The 23,526-nt window shown below is 34.9% G+C and overlaps 1 pseudogene; it reads left to right on the top strand.

Moving 5' to 3' along the window:
- Positions 1–23,526, top strand: part of LOC113351958 — a 52,806-nt pseudogene that overhangs the window by 29,097 nt on the left and 183 nt on the right.

Below are 23,526 nucleotides of genomic sequence, written 5' to 3'. Positions count from 1 at the left end.
GAATACGAACTAAATGAATTGTTCCAAGTACGTGACTTATTTATAAGTTGGAGGCGTAGGAATACAGACGGAACTATACGAAGTTGGTGTAATTTTGTGTAGCGGTTTAATCCTAAGAGTATTCAATTTTGGACAAGGTCCCGGGGTTTTTCTGCATTTACGGTTTCCTCGTGAACAAAATCTTGTTGTGTCATTTACTTTTATTTTCCACATTATAATTGTTTTATTATAATTAAAGTAAATTACACAAACGTTAATTCCTATTTACTTGATAAGCAATCCTATTGTGGTTGGTTAAGTCCGAACCTTTGTATCAAGTAAACATACTTCGTTGTTGTATTGTCTCGATCTCGTATCCATAGACGATCACACGAAGTGTGGACCGATTAGTTGTATTGTCTCGACTCTGTCCATAGACAATCACTTTCGGAGAAAGGACTTATAGGTAGGAAATTTTTTAGCTTGAGGTATATTTGGGTACCCTCACCTTTTCAATTTGTATCAGAGCAGGCAAACATGAAAAGATCTAACAATCTATTTTTGGTGCGATCCAACCTATAAGAATGAATCCAAATGATGATTCAGTTAAATTAAGTCAAGATGATAAATCTGCTCTCGAAGGTAACACCTTCTGTGAATCTACTGATCAGGATGATCTCTACAATGTAGACTCTGGTGATTGGAAAAGTTTCCTTCAAAAGGAACTTGATGAGGTTTCTGAAGATGGTGATTCAGAAATTGATCAAGATGTTGAAGGTGATCTGTCAGAATACTCCTCACTACTAGAAGTTGTCTCTACTAAGAAACTATCTTCTTCAGATGTGATTGGACTTCTTGCTCCTCTCAGCAGAGAAAACAGGAAACTGAGAAAAGTTTTCTCTGGCTTCTTCTATGGATATCAGACTTCCAGATATCTTCTTAAAGACTACAAAGAAAGTCTTCACTAATAAACCCTTGAGTTTGAGAATCTCAACAGGAAACATTTCTTGTTGAATACAAAACTTCTTGAGACAGAAGCTAAGATTAATTCTCAACATTCAACGAGCAACGATCATCATGAGTCTGATGCTGTCTAGAAAAATCCTCTTGAAGATAAACTAGATGAGGCTCTTGAAAAAATCAAGGTGCTAGATGAAGAAGTTGTGAGGTTGAAAAGACTTAATGATAGCACAATTGACTTATCTTCCATGTTAGACGCAGGTAGATGTCATGGAGACAAACGAGGATTAGGATTTGATGGGATTGATACTTTATCGATCAACAAAGAAGTAATATTCGTAAAGGCTATTTGTATGTCTACTTCTGAAAATCCACCGCTACATGTGTGCTTGCATGATTCGCCCAAGTGCTTAAGCGAGATTCCAACAGAAAAAATTCCCGAATACAAACAGAAGAAGATTCCATCTAAGAAGCAGTATATTGACCAAAGGGCTCATAAAGGTAAATCGAAAAATTATACACCTTTCAGTAAACATTGTTTTTATTATAGAGAAAAAGGTCATATGCAAAGGGAGTGTAAAAATTAAAATATGCAGAATGCTATATCTTTTTTCTCAAAAGAGATGGACAATTTCACTTCCAAAAACCTCTCAGATCACTATTGTCCAGTGAAACAATCGAATTTTTATTTGAATTCAAAATCATATCCAAAAGGAAACAATCCTAAAAGGAAAAATAATGTAAAGGGTAATACCTTTTTCAATAAGGATATGAGATCTGATGTTTCAAGGTGGAAAGATGCAATGTCTCTAGAAATGAAGAACCTTCATTCAAAGTCTACCTACAAATTGATACCAAAATCTGAGAAGGTATCAAAAAGAAAGTCATCTAGAACAAAGTCTAAAAGGGACAATCCTGTTTTAATCCTAAACAAAGATGACTATGAAAGTCTAGTAGTTAGACTCAAACAGGATCTAGAAATATCCAGTGATATCAATGTGAAAACATCTTTTGATGATTTACTACAAAGTAGAAAAACAAGGGAGGGCCGAACAGGTTTCTAGAACCTCTCAAACCATAGTAATTGTTTCCTCACTTCTGTAAGGAAAGAGTTGACCTTCGGAATCTGTTAGAAAAATCTTTCCTTTTTGGTCTAAAATAAGGATTATAAATAAGTCCGATTATGGTCACCTTGTAATATAGTATTACAATGCTTTCACCGTTGGAAGAAAGTGAGGAAGACTTGACACAAGAAGTTTCGAAAATAATTAGCGCTTGCATTACCTTGCCTTGTTCAAAAATTCTTTACACGATTCTTTTATGGTAGAAGGAAAAGAACAGTATGATGTTGTCTGTGATTATTGTGTGGAAAAGATTGAAAGGAATCTTGAGTCTAGATGCACATATTATGAGAAAAGAATATATGGAATCTGTTCCGATTATTGTTCCTTTCCTATCAAGACAACTCTCTCAACAATTCTTGCTCAAAATTTGTTTGAGGGAACAATGGAACTCATTGGGAGAAGAGATCTTCTCAAGGATGATCTTCTTTATGCAAAGACAAGTATCGCTGGATACAGAGAATCTATTGCAAAATATAGATGGCCTGAAGACCTTGGAGAATTTAGAAGAAATTTAGAGTACTCTAAAGGAGAAGAAACCAAAATTGAGATTCTTCTAAAGGAGTTATCCAGTAAGGCATGCAATGCAAAGATGAGATTAGATTCTTATTTGAAACTAGGCTACTTTATGTAAAGTCTATTATGAATAAAACAATTATGAATAAAATTATTTGATTGGTAATTTTTCTTGTGATAGTTTTCGGTTTACATAGCCTGTGATTAAATGCTTTTATCTTATTGCTATGTATGTTTATGGGATGTTTGATTTCGGTTTTACTACCTTAATATTCGATATCATATATTGTGAACCCTTATGGTTTGGGTGACTTTTTGGTTTAGCAAGATTAAGTTCTATCCCATGTTGGTAGGCTTTATCAAAGAATCATGAGGGGTTCTGGTCGAAACAATATGTGAAAAAGTCACAATATGTTGAATCGGTTTTGGTTTAACATAAAAGCATATGTGTTTCGACGGTTTTCAACTCTTGCTTGCAATTGTTAAAACCGGGTTTCAACCTTTCTCTGGTAAAGGTTGAGGGTTGTTTTTATTATTTTGTTTTGGCATAAGAATGACAACGTGATGATATTTCGATATCAATTCTCTCTGGACGAAGATGCAAACATATTGGACAAGTGGATGAGAAATTTGAGGTAACAATCTTGTTAGTTAATTGTTTTCCTGTTTAAGAAAAGCTTGAGTTTATATTATATATATTTGTTGCTTTTTCTTAACAAAATTTCCGTACAATTGATATTTATTCCATGATGTGTGTGTGGATGTGTGATTCAATTGGTTCCGGTTAAGAAAACTATTGTTATCTTGCTTTATTGTGTGGTATCAATTGTTTAGGCTTACAAAATATCGGTACAATTGATGTTGTGTGTGATTCAATTGGTTCCGGTTAAGAAAAACTATTGTTATCTTGCTTTATTGTGTGGAATCAATTGTTTAGACTTACAAACTTTCGGGTGCAATTTCGGTGCTTTTAATGTATATGTTGTTTCAATTGCTTCCGGTTGAGGTGAATAATTATGCAAGTTGATTTATTTTGGTTTGTATGAATTATTTATGGCTTAACGAAATAAAAGGTGTACGGGATGAGTTGTTTAGTCCAATTCGGTTCCGGATAAGAGAAAGTAAGTTAATTCTGATCTTAGATAGACTTATCGAAGTGAGGTTTCAGTTATTCAAATCTAATCGAATGCCTTAACAAGAAATGCTGGTTAACTAACCTAGTACTTGTCTTGTTTAAAATTGAAAGGTCTAAGTTTATGGATAATTAGAAACTGATGAGAAAAATAGAGTTTATCTTAATTTTGGTCTTATCGAATTAAGCGGTTGTTTTTGAAAAATCGGTTTAGCAAATGGACTAAAGTGCTTAGTTGATTTTTGGTTTGCTAAACTAAATTGGAAAAATTGTTTCGGAAAATTGTTTCCTTGATAACATATCAAAATAAAACTTCTTGTAGTTTCGGTTTTGATATTGGTAATCAGAACATGATGTGTGGAACCCTCGTACCTAACTTTACAGGGTTGCAAGTCTATTTTGAGATTCTTAAGATTCTTTTCGTGTTGTCCTTTATTTTTTCGTTTCTTTGTCATTTTTGTGACAAAAAGGGGGAGAAATATATGGAGTAAACAGATGATACTGGCATTTATTTTATATTGATTGGTATCGCTAAGGAAAAGAACAATGGTGCTTGAACGTTTATCTAACGATAGAGTGAAATCACATACTAAGGGGGAATAACATGTCATATGAATTGGTATAACAAAGACGTGCGGATTGAATATCTACCTATCTTCCTTAGGGGGAGTATTAGCTTTGTTATTATAATGTCAACAACGACATTTTCAAGGATTGAATGTAAGCAGTTTTACTGTGCTGTTGAATCGGGAATCAAGCGGATGTGTAATGAATTTTTGTAATTTTTTTATCCATATGATGTGAGAGTTATGTCATTAAAATTGACAAAGGGGGGGATTGTTAGAGCATGGCTCGGTTGAACTCACCAAACGTTGGTATGTCAAGTTTGGTTGTCATATTTTAGTGAATCAAAACTCATGTTAAGAGTCGCTTGATTATGTACTAGAGTCAACTTCGTATAGGTTATCTTGTAAGTATTAGGATATGAGACATTGCAAGTATTGCGAAGTCTTGAAGATGTGAAGAAGCAAGGAGATACAACGACAACAATCATCCTTCCACTTGAGGTGAGTGATATTTGACTTGAATTGTTTCATTCCCTAACGTATCTTTCAAGTCGTGCATATTGAAAACATAACTGCGAAGCATATTTGAACTCTAGATAGACATAGTTTTAAGGAATACAATACGAGGTTTATTGCTTAACAATTAAACTTTGTAGATAAGACATAGCCATAATCAATTGAATGCTATTGTGATTATGTATGAGTATGAGGTGAGGATTTCATCCTAGGGAACAATGTTTACATGTGTTTTAAGGAAGTAAGTTCATAAACCTCTTTGTGAACCGAAAATGAAACTTCCAGGTGTTATTGGTTTTGTTATTCATTGCATATCTTATGAACAACCAATATGTGTGATTGATTATAACCGCTCACAACTTGTTTGTGTTCTTGGTAGAACTATTCACAAAGGCCTGATTTATGTATTGGTATGACTTTTATTAGTGAAACCGATCTTAAGTAATCACCTCAGATGGTATGATCGGGTTTGTGTTTTGTCTGACCAAATATGGGAAAGGGGAACCGATCCTTGTATGGGGTGCAACAAGGTTTATAGCAGAAAGGGGAACCCATCCTATGGACATGTGCAACACATTTTTAGGCAAAGGGGAACAGATCCTATGGACATGTGAAACACATATAAGTTAAATACCATATATATGTGGGGAACCGATCCTAGTACCTAGTCAACCGAATTTTGGAAAGCTAGTGTGACTAAACACTGTACTCACATGGAGGTAGAACCGAAACTTGTTTTGGTAGAACCGTTAAACCCATGATTGTGATTGAATGTTGGTTTGATCAATCACATAGTTCTTGAAAGTCAGATGAACACTTGTTTGGAAGTGTGGAAAATCGATTTCAAGGTTGTAAGTGTGAAAGAGAACTTACAAATTAAGGAAGTCGACATACTTTGAACACGTGCTATGAATGTTTATTTCTTTAATTGTTCAAAGATATTCCTTAACGTCTAAGGGAAGAGAATCCCAGAATCGAAACATAAGTAAGTTAAGAATCTTTTAATTAAGGTTATTAATTTCATTTTGTAGGGAAATTCCAGAATTAATAATGTGCATTTACTGATTAGATTTTCCGAGAGATTTCGATCATTATTTTTGGACAGAGAATTTCCAGGAATTATAAAAACTGAATTTGTGATTTAATGAATATCTTGAGAATATTTTCGGTTTTGGAAATTCCTTGGTGTCCAAACTTCCTTGTCTATAAATACTTGAAGTTTGCCTTTCTAGCAAACTAATCCTTCATAACAACAGACTTCCTCTTTTGTTGTTGTTACTGGTGTAGCCGCCTATTCGGAGAGGAGAGTAACCTAATTAGGCTAAATATCTTACGCCCGCTCAGTTTAAAGTCTTCTTTGGGATTGAGAAGCTCCAGCGCCTACCGTTGGCGGGAAACTAGATAATTGCGGTTTATCTTTTGTTTTCATTGATTTGATTGACTAACGGTGATTGAAATCTGATTGCACCTAGTTTGTTTATTCTTGAGAATCTTCTCTTATGATATAAGATTCACTCAAACTAGTTCAGAGTTTCGAAAGGGATCTTTAGACTGTTGTGAGTTCTAAAGACGATCTTGTGATAATCCATCGTTAACAGACTCCGTTCTGTGCGTGATTGATCACAAGAGATTCAAGTGATTGTGTGCAGGTTTTTATTGAAGATTTAAGAAGATTTGAAGATAAAGAAGATATTGAAGATCTGACTTGGGTTTATAATCTTTGGTATGCATATTACTTGTTTTGGTAAAAGAGGATCCAATTAATAATCGGTTTATCCTTGTGGTAGATTGGATTGATTAATTGAGTAGATCGACATCAACACAATTCTTTGGATTAAGAGTGTTGTTGGCTTAATCTTAAACGATTACTTCGGTAATTGAACATAAGATAGATCTAAGGACCTGGTGAAGGAGTTTATGTTAAGATAAACGGAAGATCCTTTGTTTGACTCATATCACTTGGTTGAAGAGAGTTGATACCAAACAGATTTGTGTTCCTTTACTGTTTGGAATATGAATCAAATTAATTGTTCCAAGTACGTGACTTATTTATAAGTTGGAGGCGTAGGAATACAGACGACACTGGGTGAACTATAGGTTCAGTTGATTGGTCTCAACTATACGAAGTTGGTGTAATTTTGTGTAGCGGCTTAATCCTAAGAGTATTCAATTCTGGACAAGGTCCCGGTTTTTTTTTGCATTTGCGGTTTCCTCGTTAACAAAATCTTGCTGTGTCATTTACTTTTATTTTCCGCATTATAATTGTTTTATTATAATTAAAGTAAATTACACAAACGTTAATTCCTATTTACTTGATAAGCAATCCTATTGTTTTTGGTTAAGTCCGAACCTTTGTATCAAGTAAACATACTTCGTTGTTGTATTGTCTCGATCTCGTATCCATAAACGATCACACGAAGTGTGGACCGATTAGTTGTATTGTCTCGACTCTGTCCATAGACAATCACTTTCAGAGAAAGGACTTATAGGTAGGAAAAGTTTTAGCTTGAGGTATATTTGGGTACCCTCACCTTTTCAATTGGTATCAGAGCAGGCAAACACGAAAACATCTAACAATCTGTTTTTGGTGTGATCCAACCTATAAGAATGAATCCAAATGACGATTCAGTTAAAGTAAGTCAAGATGATAAATCTGCTCTCGAAGGTAACACCTTCTGTGAATCTACTGATCAGGATGATCTCTACAATGTAGACTCTGGTGATTGGAAAAGTTGCCTTCAAAAGGAACTTGATGAGATTTCTGAAGATGGTGATTCAGAAATTGATCAAGATGTTGAAGATGATCTGTCAGAATACTCCTCACTACTAGAAGTTTTCTCTACTAAGAAACTATCTTCTTCAGATGTGATTGGACTTCTTGCTCCTCTCAGAAGAGAAAACAGGAAACTGAGAAAAGTTTTCTCTGGCTTCTTCTATGAATATAAGACTTCCAGATATCTTCTTAAAGACTACAAAGAAAGTCTTCACTCAAAAACCCTTGAGTTTGAGAATCTTAACAGGAAACATTTCGTGTTGAATAAAAAACTTCTTGAGACAGAAGCTATGATTAATTCTCAACATTCAACGAGCAACGATCATCATGAGTCTGATGCTGTCAAGAAAAATCCTCTTGAAGATCAACTATCTGAGGCTCTTGAAAAAATCAAGGTGCTAGATGAAGAAGTTGTGAGGTTGAAAAGACTTAATGATAGCACAATTAACTTATCTTCCATGATAGACGCAGGTAGATGACATGGCGACAAACGAGGATTAGGATTTGATGGGATTGATACTTCATTGATCAACAAAGAAGTAATATTCGTAAAAGGCTATCTGTATGTCTACTACTGAAAATCCACCGTTACATGTGTGCTTGCATGATTCGCCCAAGTGCTCAAGCGAGATCCAACAAAAAAAATTCCCGAATACAAACAGAGGAAGATTCCATCTAAGAAGCAGGATATTGATCATTATTTTTGGACAAAGCATTTCCAGGAATTATGAAAACCTAATTTGTGATTTAATGAATATCTTGAGAATATTTTCGGTTTTGGAAATTCCTTGGTGTCCAAACTTCTTTGTCTATAAATACTTGAAGTTTTCCTTTATAGCAAACTAATCCTTAGTAACAACAGACTTCCTCTTTTGATGTTGTTACTGGTGTAGCCGCCTATTCGGAGAGGAGAGTAACCTAATTAGGCGAAATCTCTGACGGCTGCTCAGTTTAAAGTCTTCTTTGGGATTGAGAAGCTCTAGCGCGTACCGTTGGTGGGAAACTAGATGATTGCGGTTTATCTTTTGTTTCCATTGATTTGATTGACTAACAGTGGTTTTATTGCAGCTAGTTTGTTTATTCTTGAGAATCTTCACTTCCGATATAAGATTCACTCAAACTAGTTTAGAGTTTCGATAGGTATCTTTAGACTGTTGTGAGTTCTAAAGACGATCTTGTGATAATCCATTGTTAGCAGACTCCGTTCTGTGCGTGATTGATCACAAGAGATTCAAGTGATTGTGTGCAGGTTTTTATTGAAGATTTAAGAAGATTTGAAGAAAAAGAAGATATTGAAGATCTGAATTGGGTTTATAATCTTTGGTGTGCACAATACTTGTTTTGGTAAAAGAGGATCCAATTAATAATCGGTTTATCCTTGTGGTAGATTGGATTGATTAATTGAGTAGATCGGCATCAACACAATTCTTTGGATTAAGAGTGTTGTTGTCTTAATCTTAAACGATTACTTCGGTAATTGAACATAAGATAGATCTAAGGACCTGACAAAGGAGTTTATGTTAAGATAAACGGAAGAGCCTTTGTTTGACTCATATCACTTGGTTGAAGAGAGTTGATACCAAACAGATTTGTTGTTCCTTTACTGTTTGGAATACAAACCAAATGAAATGTTCCAAGTACGTTACTTATTTATAAGTTGGAGGCTTAGGAATACAGACAGAACTAGGTGAACCATAGGTTTAGTTGCTTGGTCTCAACTATACGAAATTGGTGTAATTTTGTGTAGCGGCTTAATCCTAAGAGTATTCAATTCTGGACAAGGTCCCGGGGTTTTTCTGCATTTGCGGTTTCCTCGTTAACAAAATCTTGCTGTAACATTTACTTTTATTTTTCGCATTTTAATTATTTTGTTATAATTAAAGTAAATTACACAAACGTTAATTCCTATTTACTTGATAAACAATCCTATTGTGTTTGGTTAAGTCTGAACCTTTGTATCAAGTAAACATACTTCGTTGTTGTATTCTCTCGATCTCGTATCCATAGACGATCACACGAAGTGTGAACCAATCAGTTGTATTGTCTCGACTCTGTCCACAGACAATCACTTTCGGAGAAAGGACTTGCAGGTAGGAAAAGTTTTAGCTTGAGGTATATTTGGGTACTCTCACCTTTTCAAAATTAATCATGGGTTCTCTTATGGTTAATTTAGTTGAGTTTTCTGGATAAAAATTCATGTTTCATGTGATTTGTTAATGTCCAAAAAAATCCTTCTTTTCCTGTAAAAGCAAGGTCGCTCTTGTTGTTCTTTCGGGAATGACATTTTATGGGGGAGAGTTCTTATTTGAACTTGTGCTTAATTGCCAAATCTTTGTGGGGAGTGCGGCTGTGGAATATTGTAGGAGTTTTCTTGTATCTCTATTAACTCCTTGATGAATGCATTTAGTTTCGACTATATGATTGCATCTAAACAAAGTTGATATGTTTTCTTTTAGTCATGAAGAATCTCTATGAGAATTTCATTATGATCCCACTAGTTTTTCTACCTTTGAAAATTTATATTGACAAAAGGGGGAGAATTAATGTGTAGTTCACACTACAAATACATATGGTTTACGGATCATTATGTAAGGGGGAGTGGTTTTCATATGAGATGAAGTATTGACTAAGGGGGAGTGATACATATCACCATAGTATTGTTGTCAAAGTTGTGATACAATTGGGCTTTGATGCTGTGTAATAATACTATGACATTGTATAACAATACAAAAACATCTTGTTTTTATATATTGTTATAGCTACAGATCTTCAACAACTATGATGCTGAGTTGAACACGTTCAGAATCACTGGAGTACTTGGAGGTGACGAAGATTTCGAGTAATGTTGAAGAACCAAGAAAATCAAGCATTTGGATGAGAAGCTACAAAGTCTATCTATTTTGTAATCTATATGTATTGATAATTTTGTAACTAAAATTGACAAAGGGAGAGATTGTTAGAGCACTGATCAATCGAACTCGCAATCGTCGCGATCTCAAGCTTGTTTGTCAACTTTAGTTTTCAAAACTATAAGTCTTGATTTCTATTCTACTTATAGCTAAGTCTCATATTAGGATAGAAAGTGTATTTGAGCATTAGACTTCACGGTGTTCATCGATTGAATACGAAGAACTACTAAGGGGAGCTTGTGGAACTTCATCAACAAAAGGTATGTGGAGACTTGAACTCATCTATCACTCAAAAGGCTATCTACTCTATCTCCTATTTGAGACAAAAGTAGTATAGCTATATAGACTTCGATTATATACATTTGATATTTTGAGCTGAGTTTAACTCGCTTACATATTAGTCGAAATATGTGTTGGTAAGCTTTCGCTTTAACCAAGTTCATCTTATATTCTTGACGAACATCAAAAGATGATCATGTGAAAATCGCCTTATAACATCTTACATGAGTTGTGCGAGACAGTCATATGATGTAGACTCGGAATGTTTCGTATTGATCATTCGATCACTTGAAAATTGCTTTGAATCTAATAGTTTGTGTGAGACGGTTATTGTCGTCTTCTAAGAATGTTTTAATGATTGAAATGGGAGTTTAGAATAAATAACCATGATTGGATATAACACAGTATGTGTACTTGTATGCTAACTGTCGCAAGTTATTCCAAGTCCGGGAACCATAGTATGGATACCCTATGCGTACTGGTTGGTTAATGAAAGTCCGAGAACTTAGTATGCATACCAGTCTGCGTACTGGCGTGAGGTTCAAGTTCCGGAAATTCAACTGACTTTGGAAGGTATGCATACCCATTCGCATACTGGCGAACCCAAACTAAGTTCGGCTACTTAGGTATGCGTACCCGTTTTCATACTTGAGTAGGTTATGTTCTAAAATCGGTTTCTTTATGAGCTAATACATTTATATATTAAGAAATGCAATCTTTTGCAAACCGTGGCTATAATGTTCATGAATTGATTCAAGTGAATCAAAATCGATTTTACTTCAATTGTGTATTGTATACTTCTATGAGAAAACAATTGAACAACTCTAGAACTAGTTTCATTTGAGTCATTTGAACAATTTATGGTTAAGATGAATATGGTTGATATGAAAGTGTTCATATGACTAAACTTCGGTTAACTACTATTGAGCCAACATGGTGTACACGTTTAGGTACGGTTACTCATATCTAAATGAAGTCACTTTTCATTTTTGTGTAACAATATATGTTCGATCTAACGGTTGAAATATATTAGCTTGAGTCTAATCAGGTTTTCATCTAACGGTGAATATTGAATGCTTTGTTACCAGGGTAACATTGATTGCAAACCCTGATTTGAAGACTATATAAGGGAGAATTCTAGCAACTGGGAAACCTAATCCCCATACCTCATGTGTGATACTAGTTGCGACTAGATTCGATTCTCCTTTAACCTTAGGTTTTTCCAAAACCCAGTAGGTTAACGACTTGAAGACTTCATTGGGATTGTGAAGCCAGACCCAACTATTTTCTATGTAGTTGCGTGGATCTTGTTGTTTTCTATCGTGATTGAGTACTATCTTGTCAAAGATTTGCTCGAAATTTAATCTCCGATAGGCAAGATAAAAAGTAGTCACAAACATCTTCGTCTCATCGTTTGGGATTCCACAATATCTTATTTCGCTAGCATACGATTAAGATTATTGTGAAGTGATTGATATTACTAGGTTGTTCTTCGGGAATATAACTCCGGTGTATCAATTGGTTCTTGTTCATCTTGATTTATCAAAAGACGGAATAAAACTCATAGGTATATCTGTGGAAGACAGATTTATCTATTCAATAGATTTTTCTGTGTGATACAGATTGGTTTATCAAGTCTTCGATTTTGGGTCGTAGCAACTCTTAGTTGTTGGTGAAATCAGCTAAGGGAATCAAGTGCGCAGAATCCGCCGTGGTTCTAGAGGCGTAAGGAACGCGACTGTACCTTGATCAGTGTGAGATTGGTTAGGGCTCAACTACATTCCAGTCTGAAGTTAACTTGGAGTAGGCTAGTGTCTGTAGCGGCTTAATACAGTGTGGTGTTCAAATCTGGACTAGGTCCCTGGGTTTTTCTACATTTGCGGTTTCCTCGTTAACAAAATTTCTGGTGTCTGTGTTATTTCTTTTCCGCATTATATTTGTTTATATAATTGAAATATCACAGGTTCTCGTAGTTCAATCTATTGGTAAATCCGACCTTTGGTTGTTGATTAAAATTGATTGACACTTGAACATTGATTTTTGATACCGTCCAAGTTATTTCTTATATTCAATCGGGCTCGCAAATTCCTATTTGTTTGATTGCAGATTGAATTGAGAAATAGAGATATAAATCTTGGATATACTTTTCTTAAGATTGAGTCTGACTGTCTAGTTGATTCTCTTGAAAGTATAGTGAAGTTAGTCCATACAGATTTCTAAGCGAAATATAGGGTGTGGCTGTTAGACCCCCTCTTTTTCAAGATGGTCCTAGCTTGTTACACACAAATGACATATACCTTCATTAAGATATAGGTAACCGTGCCTAAAAGTGTATATTGATTTGGCTCAACAATAGTTAAACGAAGTTAGCCATATGAACACTTGTATTAACCACATTCATCTAGCACTTCTAGATCAAATGAAAATCAAATGAATCTAATTGTGTTACTTGTAGGGTTGTTCAATTGTTTATATTCTCATAGAACTATATAAGACACTACTGAAACAAAATCAGATTGATTCAAGAGAACCAATTCATGAACATTAATCCACGGTTTGCAAAAATTGCATTCCTTAATTTATATATGTATTTTTTCATGAGTATGAAATCATAATTAACCGATTGTAGAACATAAACCAACTTTCTTTGCAAACGGGTACGCAAACGTAAGTTCCGGACTTTGGTCTTCTCCGAAAGTTCGCAAACGGGTATGCGTACTGTCGTCCCGGACCTAACCCAGGTAGAAACGTTCACATACTAGTTTGTAAACTTGGTTTCCGGACCTGAATCATACTACAACAGTTTGCTTACTGGTATGCATACTGTGCCATATCCAGACAATGGTTAACTATTCTAAACTCCCATTTCAATCATTGAAACATCCTTAGAATATGATAATAGTTGTCTCACATAAACTATTAGCTTATAAGTAATTTCTAAGTGATCGAATGATCAATATGAAACATTCCGAGTCTACATCAAATGACTGTCTCAGACAAGTCATGTAAGATGTTCAAAGGCAATTTTCACATGATCATCTTTTGACACATTATTTAGTTTCCAACAAATAAATTGTTTCCAACTAAACTCGTGAAGAAAAATGATGAATGTAGCTAAGAAAAAAATTTCCAACACATATTTTGAGAAAAATATAAGCGAGTTAAACTCATCTCGAAATATCAAATGTGTATAATGTAAAAGTCTATATAGCTATACGACTTAGTCTCAATAGGAGATATAATAGAATATTTTTCTGAGTGATAGATAAGTTTTAGTCTCCACATACCTTTTGTTGATGAAGTTCCTCCAAGATCTCCTCAGTAGATCTTCGTCTTCAATCGATAAACTCCGTGAAGTCTAAAGCTCAACTACACATTCTATCCTAATCCGAGACATATCTATAAGTAGACTAGAAATCAAGACTTATAGTTTTGATCACCAAAACTTGATAAACAAGCTTGAGAGAGCAATGCTTGCGAGTTCGACCGAGCAGTGCTCTAACAATCTCCCCATTTGTCAATTTTAGTGATAAAACTATTAATACATATGGCTTACAAAATAAATAAACTTTGTAGCTTCTCATCCAACATGCTTGATTTTCTTGGTTCTTTAACATTTCTTGAATTCTTTGTCACTACAAGTACTCCAGTGATTCTGAACGTGTTGAACTCAATATCATTGTTGTTAAAGATCCGTAGCTATAACAATATTCAATAAGATTGTTTTTGTATTGTTATAAAGTGTCATAGTAATAATACACATCATCAAAGTTCAATTGTATCACAACTTTGACAATAATAATACGGTTATATGTATCACTCCCCCTTGGTCAATAATTCATCTCACAATAAAAAGCACCGCCCCTTACATAATGATCCATAAATCATATGTATGTAGTGTGAACTACAAAATAAGTCTCCCTTTTTTTGTGCGGGATCATAATGAAATTCTCAAAGAGATTATTCATGACTAAAAGAGAACATATCAAATTGGTTTCGATGATTTCACATAGTGGAAACTTAGTGTATTCATCAAGTAGTTTATAAATATACAAGAAAACTCCTACAATATTCCACAGCCGCACTCCCCACAAAGATTTGGCAATTAAGCAGAAGTTCAATTAAGAACTCTCCCCCATAAAATGTCATTCCCGAAAGAACAACAAGAGCGACCTTACTTTACGAGAAAATAAGGATTTCTTTGGACATTAACAAATCACATGAAACATGGATTTGTACCCAGAAAACTCGAATAAATTAATCACAAGAGAACCTTAATGATTAATTTAATCAGAAACGCTCAACATAAGAAAACTTACGGAGCCATGCAGTACTTTCACATAGAAGTGGATCAGGGAAAGATCAATACTGCCGAAAAGTTTATTCTATCTTTTATCAATATTTTCATAAAGACATAATAGACTTAAATTTTGACATATATAAGATAATCATAGTTCACGGACGTAAACACATATATCCCATAATATTTTGCAATATATAAAACCATAAAGATTAATACTACAAAATCATCTTCCAAATAACTTAGAACTTAAATAAATAAATCTAAAACATTGCAAGATGAAAATCGTTGGCAATAGCTATGTGTAATCACAATATATGCTATTCCAACCCCTAGTTACCCTTCTTAAAAACACAAGAATAAATTCTCATAAGAAGTTTCCTAGAAATTATTTAAGCAAGAAACAAAAGGTCATTTCACTTACTTTGAAGACTCTTCTCATGTTCCCTATAATCATCAAGCTCATCTTCGATTAGATCAATTCTGGATTCGAGATTATCCATCTTGTCCTCAAGTATTTTGGTTGAAGATTCGAGTTCACTCTGCAAAGCACGTACTTGTTCCAAGACGAGATTCATGGTTAATGAGAGTTTATCAAAATGAGAGACAGTGGGATTCACATCAGAGGGGGAATCACGTTTGTCATGATACATCTCATTATCAGAAGAATCAAAACGAACTTTCTTAGAGGGAAGGAGAACAGTCCAGACATCATCTTCTTTACTGGAAAGACTTGATGAGGACATGATAGAATAAGATAAATGAAATGCTTGCTTAGAGGAAAGAAATCTTCCAACTTAAAAAGGAGGAAGATATGGGATAAATTTCCAAAACGATCTTTGGAAATCCCAAAAAGGAAATTATTAGGTAAATCGTTTATACATATGAACGGTTCTTAGCTCAATAAGCGAAATTAGAGCACAGGAAAGAAAACCAGAAACAAGTCATCTGAGAAGTAACAATTTTTTTTTCATAGCCCTCTTGAAGATTATGGTTATTGTCCAAGGGAAAAAAAGAACACTCTTAAACCCAATTACATATTGTAATTTCTCCCATCCAATAAAGGATCAGGTAGATTTTTATGAGAGGGGGATGATTTCGTTATTCCTTATTTCCGATTTCTCTTTATGGAGGAAAGATCAAGAGTAGACGTCTTCCTTTTTTGCAATGTTTCGAAAACCCTATTTATCGATTTTCGCAAACTATGAATGGTTTTGAATATCTCTTCCGGAAGTAATGTAGATTTCTTATAAGACTTTGTTTTATTCTTCAGGTAACGTAAATTAATAGAAGAAAATTTTTCAAGAACCTTTGTGCAAATCATCTCTGGGTGATCTTGGATTTTATACAAGGGTGACAAACAATTTGTTGTGTCATTGTATTTTACCATGTCTTACAAGAGAGGTTTAGAAAAGACGTGATACCAGGAGTAATATGTTGATTGGGCTTAAAAGAGTTTGTCGAAGATAATCAATTCTTCTTTTTAAAATCACGGTTGCGAGATGTCGCATTTTCTTGTCTTAATTTTTTCAGTTGACATTCCAGATCATCAATCCTTTTAATCCATGCTTCCTTCTCCATTTGAAAAATACTCTTCATTGAGTACAGATCTTTGGTCAAAAGATCTCGTGGAACAATCAGAGCTGTTAGAAAAACAAGTGTGATTATCAGCAAAGTAGGTGAGAGAACTTTCACAAACTTATTCCTCAGGACAGTAGTTAAGAGTTGTCATCAATGCTTTGGTTAAATCACTAACCTCCTTATTAGGATAACCATAGATATTATGAACACTTCTATAGCACTTGGAACAAGTTCCATTATCATAGTCTTTGTGAACTTTTCCATCCTTCTTATTGATTGACAACAATTTTTTTTGAGACTTTCTTTTTCTCTGTCTAAGAGTTTGCTTTAATTGTTGTACAAATAGTGAAAGAGTTGAATTAAAGCAATTCTCATCCTTTGTATCAATCAATTCAGGACATAGAGACTTTACATTAGATGTAGCAACAGGATTGCAAGACATGTGAAGTTTTTCCCTTTTACTCAGTTCAAGATAAAAAATCTTTATTTTTCCAACAAGAGTGTTTCTGTAAAGAGTTTCAAGGTTATTTCCTTCAACAATGGCATGTTTCTTAGAATCATCTGTAGCTGGCAATGATCTGAGAATTTTCATCACAATATCCTTTTCAGGATTAGTCTTACCTAATGCAAAAGATGCATCAACAATTTCAGACACTTTGTGATTAAATTCATCAAATGAATCTTCATCATCCATACGAAGGTTTTCCGAATCAGAATTTAGGTTTTGAAGCCTAACTTATTTTTCAGAGGTATTCCCTTCAATAAAGGTATCTAATATATCCAAAACATCTTTAGACTGAGTGCACGTAGTCACATGGTGCTGAAGATCTGGGGTAATGGCATGTATGATAACATTTAAGCCGTCAGAATTTTTCTTCGCAGCGAGAATCTCGTCAGGATCATACCTACCAATATCCTTTGCAATAGTTACACCGTTTACTGTAACCATTGGAGGATCATAGCTATTAACAACACGAACCCATGATTGAAAATCACGCACACATAGCAATTTTCCACCATAAGTAATTTGAGCCATTGAAGACTGGCGGTACGTTTACAGAGATAACACTTCTGTCTATAGAGTCATATACTCAGATTTCTACAAACACGGACTTATGAGGTCTTAGCATGTTTGCCTGCTACCAATTGAAAAAGCGGGGGTCTAACAATCACACCCAATATTTCGTTCGGCAATCTATATGGACTAACTCCAATATAATTCCAAGAGAATCAACTAGACAGTCAGACTCAATCAAGGAAAAACATTCAAGAGTTATATCTCAATTTCTCAATACAATCTGCAATCGAACAGATATAAATCTTTGAGACTGATTGATATGAGAAATAACTTGAATGGTATCAAAAACCAATGTTCAAGTGTCAATCAATTTCAATCAATAACCAAAGGTCGTATTTACCAATTGATTGAACTACGCACAACCTGGGATATTTCATTTATATAGAAAAATATAATGCGGAAAAGAAATAACACAGACACCAGAAGTTTTGTTAACTAGGAAACCGTAAATGCAGAAAAACCCCAGGACCTAGTCCAGATTTGAACACCACATTGTATTTAGCCGCGACAGACACTATCCTACTACAAGTTAACTTCAGACTGGAATGTATTTGAGCCCCTATCCAAGTCTCACACCGATTAAGGTACAGTCGCGTTCCTTACGCCTCTGAATCCCAGCAGGACTCTACGCACTTGATTCCCTTAGCTGATCTCACCCACAACTAAGAGTTTCTACGACCCAAAGTCGAATACTTTATAAAAAAAGATTTTCTCCCACAGGAAAGTCTATTCTGATAGATAAATTTGTCTCCCACAATAATACCTATGAATTTTTTGTTCCGTATTTTGATAAATCAAGGTGAACAGGAACCAATTGATAATACAGTCTTATATTACCGAATAACAGCCTAGAAATATCAATCACCTCACAATAACTTAACTATATGGTAGTAGAACAAGTTAGTGTGGAATCACAAAGAATGAGACGAAGAGCTTACCTATCGGAGATAAATCTCGAGCCAATCTTAGAGAAGATAGTACTCAATACGATAGAACAAGTAAGATCCGAACACGCAACTACAGAGAAAATAGTTGAATCTGGATTCAGAATCCCAATGAAGTCTTTAAGTCGTTAACCTATAATGGTTTTAGGAAAAACCTAGGTTAAAGGAGAATCGATTCTAGTACGCAACTAGTATCACATATGAGGTGTGGGGATTCTGTTTCCCAGTTGCTAGAGTCCTCCCTTATATAGTCTTCAAATCAGGGTTTGATAGCTTTGAAACAAAGCAATCAATATTCACCGTTAGATGAAATCCTGATTTAAGATTTGAAAAAGCGGAGGTCTAACAACCTCACCCGATATTTTGCTTAGCAATCTGTATGGACTAACTCCAACATACTTTTAAGAGAATCAACTACATAGTCAGACTCAATCTTAACAAAAAGTATATCAAAGAGTTATATCTCAATTTCTCGATTCAATCCGCAATCAAGCAAATAGGAATTTGCGAGCCTGATTGAATACAAGAGAAATAACTTGAATGGTACCAAATACCAATATTCATGGATCAATCAATTTCAATCAACAAACTAAAGGTTGGATTTACCAATTTATCGATTCAACGCACAACCTGTGATATTCCAATTATATAACAAAATATAATGCGATAAAGAAATAATACAGACACCAGAAGTTTTGTTAACGAGGAAACCGCAAATGCAGAAAAACCCCGAGACCTAGGCCGGATTGAACACCACACTGTATTAAGCCGCTACATACACTAGCCTACTACAAAGCTAACTTCGGTCTGGACTGTAGTTGAACCCTAATCAATCTCACACTGATTCAAGGTACAGTTGCCTTCCTTACGTCTCTGATCCCAGCAGGATACTACGCACTTGATTCCCTTAGCTGATCTCATCCACAACTAAGAGTTTCTACAACCCAAAGTTGCAAACTTGATAAACAAATCTGTCTCACACAGAAAGGTATATAAGAATAAATAAATCTGTCTCCCACAGAAATACCTACGAGTTTTGTTCCGTCTTTTGATAAATAAAGGTGAACAAGAACCAATTGATAACCCAGACTTATATTCCTGAAGAACAACCTAGAATTATCAATCACCTTACAATAATATTAATCGATTAACGAAACAAGATATTGTGGAATCACAAACGATGAGACGAAGGTGTTTGTGCCTACTTTTCTATCTTGCCTATCGGAGATATAAATCTCAAGCCAATCTTACGATTGCACTCAAACACGATAGAAACAGCAAGATCAGATCACGCAACTACAGAGAAAATAGTTGTGTCTGGATTCACAATCCCAATGAAGTCTTCAGGTCATTAACCTACAAGGTTTCTTGAAAAACCTAAGGTTAAAGGAGAATCGACTCTAGTTTATGCAACTAGTATCACACATTAGGTGTGGGAATTAGGTTTCCCAGTTGCTAGAGTTCTCCTTTATATAGTCTCCAAATCAGGGTTTGCAATCTAGGTTACCTTGGTAACAAAGCATTCAATATTCACCGTTAGATGAAAACCTTATTAGTTTCAAGCTAATATCTTTCAACCGTTATATTGAACTTAGCTTGTTATACACATATGAAAAGTAACTTCATTTAGGTTTGGGTAACCGCACCTAAACGTGTATACTTAGTTGGTTCAACAATAGTTAACCAATGGTTAGCCATATGAGCACTTTCATATCAACCTTATTCATCTTCACCATAACTAGTTCAAATGACTCAAATGAACTAGTTAGAGAGTTGCTCAATTGCTTAGATCTCATAGTAGTAGTATACAAGACACAATCGTATCAAAATAGATTTTGATTCACTCGAATCAATTCATGAACATTATAGCCATGGTTTGCAAAGATTGCATTCCTTATTATATAAATGTTTTCGTTGATGAACAAACCGATTTTAGAAAGTAACCTACCTAAGTATGCAAACGGGTACGCATGCTTAAGTAACCAGATTGAGTTTGTTTTTCACTTTCAAACTCCAGCAGAAATTCACTGACGTGAACTTTCCGCCAGTATGCGTACGGGTACACATACTCAACCGGATTTCCAATAACCGCCAATACGCGTACGGGTACACATACTTTGGGTTCCCGGTTTTGTACTTTTATACAAATGTGAGAATACACTATGTTTATATACAAAGATGGTTACATGTTCTAAACTCTCATTTCAATCATTGAAACTTTCTTAGAGGATATTAAATAGTTTTTATTCACAAACTATTTTTCATCAAAGCGATTTTCAAGTTATTGAAATAATCAACATGACTTTCGTTACGAGTAAAGATGATGTTGGCCAAAGAGAAATCTTACCAACACATATTTCGACAAATAGATAAGCGAGATAAAATCGGCTCGAAATAGCAAATGTGTATAATCGAAATCTATATAGCAATACGAATTTTGTCTCAAAATAGGAGATAGAATAGATAGACTTTTGAGTGATATATAAGTTCAAGTCTCCACATACCTTTTGTCGATGAAGTTCCAAAAGTTCCTTGAGTAGTTCTTCGTCTTCAATCGATGAACGCCGTGGAGTCTAGAGTTCAACTACACTTACTATCCTAATCCGAGACTTAGCTATAAGTATACTAGAAATCAAGACTTATAGTTTTGGCAACTAAACTTGACAAACAAGCTTGAGATAGCAACGATTGCGAGTTCGACAGATCAGTGCTCTAACAAGATTCAAGCTAAGTTTGCTTAAAATCAAAGCAATATCTCTCCACCGTTAGATGGTCTTAGCTTGTTACATACAAATGAAATATACCTTCATTTAGATATGGGTAGCCGTACCTAAAAGTGTATATTGAGTTGGCACAACAATAGTTAACCGAAGTTATAATTATCCATATGAACACTTTTGTATTAACTACATTCATCTAACACTTCTAGATCAAATGATAATCAAATGAATCGAATTGTGTTACTCATAAAGTTGTTCAATTGTTTATATTCTCATATAAGTATACAAGACACAATTGAAACAAAATCGGATTGATTCAAGAGAACCAATTCATGAACATTAACTATGGTTTGCAAGATTGCATTCCTTAATTTATATATGTATTTCTTCATGAGTATGAAATCATACTTAACCGATTTTAGAACTTAAACCAACTTAGTTTCCAAACGGGTACGCAAACTTAAGTTCTGGACTTTGGTTTTGTCCGACAGTTCGCAAATGGGTATGCATATTCTCGTCCCGGACCTAACTCAGGTAGAACCGTTCGCATATTGGTATGCATACTTGGTTCCCGGACTTTAATAGTTAAAACCGTTTGCATGCTGGTATGAAACTTTGTTTCGGGACCTGAATCATGCTACAATAGTTTGTATACTGGTATGCATACTGTGCTATATCCATACAATGGTTAATTGTTCTAAACTCCCATTTCAATCATTGAAACATCCTTAGAATACGACTATAGCTGTCTCACTCATATAAGCAATTTTCAAGTGATCGAATGATCAATACGAAACATTCCGAGTTTACACCAAATGACTGTCTCACACAAGCCATGTAAGATGTTCCAAGGAAATTTTCATATGATCATCTTTTGACTCATTATTTAGTTTCCAACAAATAAATTGTTTCCAACTAAACTCGTCAAGAATAATGATGAATGTAGCTAAAGAAAAAAGCTTCCAATACATGTTTCGAGAAAGATATAAGCGAGTTAAACTCAACTCGAAATATCAAATGTGTATAATGTAAAAGTCTATATAGCTATGCGACTTAGTCTCAATAGGAGATAGAATTGAATAGACTTCTGAGTGATAGATAAGTTTTAGTCTCCACATACCTTTTGTTGATGAATCTCCTCCAAGCTCTCCTCAGTAGATCTTCGTCTTCAATCGATGAACGCCGTGAAGTCTAAAGCTCAACTACACATTCTATCCTAGTCTGAGACATAACTATAAGTAGACTAGAAATCAAGACTTATACTTTTGATCACCTAAACTTGAGAAACAAGCTTGAGATAGCAACGCTTGCGAGTTCGACCGAGCAGTGCTCTAACAATTACTACTTGAATTTCCTTGATTGGGGCAGTGTCAATGTCTTTGAAATAGCTCTAGGAAATACCGTGTACTTGTGGGATGCAACGGATTCATCCATTTCTGAACTCTTGACCGTCGATGAAGATACATGACATATAAGCAGTGTGAGTGGGGCACCTGATGGTCGTAACATTGTTGTTGGACTGAATAACTCTGAAGTTCATGGGATTCTACATCTAAAAAAAACTTAGAATACTACGAGTTGGTCATGAATATCGAGCTGGTGCTATGGATTGGAACAACCACAGGAGGACTAGACAGTCGGATTATGAATAATGATGTCAGAATCAGAAACCATATTATAGAAACATATAGAAGACAACATCAAGAAGTGTGTGGATTGAAGTGTTCTACATCAGGATAATAATTAGCAAGTGGAGGGAATGACAACCTTCTTCATATTTGGATTGATCAGTTGCTTCGTCAAAGTCTCCAACACAATGGCTTCACAGACTCAAAGACCACACTGCTTGGTGTCCACTCCGGGATAATTTACTTTCTTCTGGTGGTGGTGGAGGTGATAGATGCATTAAATTCTGGAATACCCACAGTGGAGGTTGCTTGAATTCTGTGGATACTGGATCACAAGTTTGTTCTTTGTTGTGGAACATATATGAGAGAACTTTTGAGCTCTCATGGATTCACTCAAAACCAATTGACCCTTTGGAAATATCCATCAATGGTTAAGATTGCTGAGCTTACTGGTCACACTTCAAGGGTTCTACACATAGCTCAGGTAATAATGGATATAAAGACACATGAACAATAAGCTTCCC

The sequence above is a fragment of the Papaver somniferum genome, chromosome 2, assembly GCF_003573695.1.
Source record: "Papaver somniferum cultivar HN1 chromosome 2, ASM357369v1, whole genome shotgun sequence".
In the NCBI taxonomy this organism is placed as follows: domain Eukaryota; kingdom Viridiplantae; phylum Streptophyta; class Magnoliopsida; order Ranunculales; family Papaveraceae; genus Papaver; species Papaver somniferum.
Note: the sequence above shows the minus strand (reverse complement) of the source record. Positions and strands in the feature narration are given on the sequence as shown.